Genomic DNA, 967 nt, shown 5'->3' with positions numbered 1-967 from the left:
TGTGTGTGTGTGTGTGTGTATTGAGCCCTGGTAGCATAGTGGATTATGAGCTGGACTGCTAACCACAAAGTTAGTAGTTCAAATTTACCAGTTGCTCTGCTAGAGAAAGATAATGTTTTCTGTGCCTATACAAATTTACAGCCTCGGAAACCCTGAGTACTATGAGTTACTATGAGTAAAATGGAACCCATTTTACAGCACACCACCACCACCAAATATATGTGGATTTCTGGTGTAGCACTATAGGATTAGCACTGGACTGCGAACAACAAGGTCGGTAGTTCAAACCACCATCCACTCTTCAGAAATCTGGTACAGGGTTGCTATGAGCTGAAACTGACTTAACTGCATATAGAAACAAGAGCAAACCTGTACAAGATTTCTGAGGAATAGCTAATAAGTTTGAATGGCTGACCTTGCGGATATTAGTCCAATGTGCCACACCAGGGCACAAACACATATATGCACCCTGCATCTGTCAGTTTGTCCTACTGTGGTGACATGTGTGTTGCTATGATGCTGGAGGCTATGCCATTGGTATTTTAGGTGCCAGCAGGGTTTCAGCTAAGGTTCCAGACTGAGTCATACTAGGAAATAGGAGTGATGAACTACTTCTGAATGTTTAGTCACTGAGAACCTTATGAGTAGAAGCAGAACATTGTCATTAAAAACCTACAATATGTGGATGACAGAGTTTTACTTGCTGGAATGAACAGAACTAAAAATACTTACTGATGAAGATCAAAGACTACAACCTTCAGTATTGATTGTACCTCAATGTACAGAAAACAAAAATTCTCACAAGCTGACCAATAAATAACATTAGAATAAATGGAGAAAAGATTGAAGTTGTCAAAGACTTCATTTGCTGGGATCCACAATCAATATTCCAGTAAGCAGCAGTCAAGAAATCATACATATTGTATACATGGTGGCTGTGAGCCATGGGGTCAATTCTGACTCATAG

Source organism: Chrysochloris asiatica, unplaced genomic scaffold (assembly GCF_000296735.1).
Source record: "Chrysochloris asiatica unplaced genomic scaffold, ChrAsi1.0 scaffold00059, whole genome shotgun sequence".
In the NCBI taxonomy this organism is placed as follows: Eukaryota; Metazoa; Chordata; class Mammalia; order Afrosoricida; family Chrysochloridae; genus Chrysochloris; species Chrysochloris asiatica.
The sequence above is the reverse complement of the archived record's forward strand: the minus strand, read 5'-3'. Positions refer to the sequence as shown.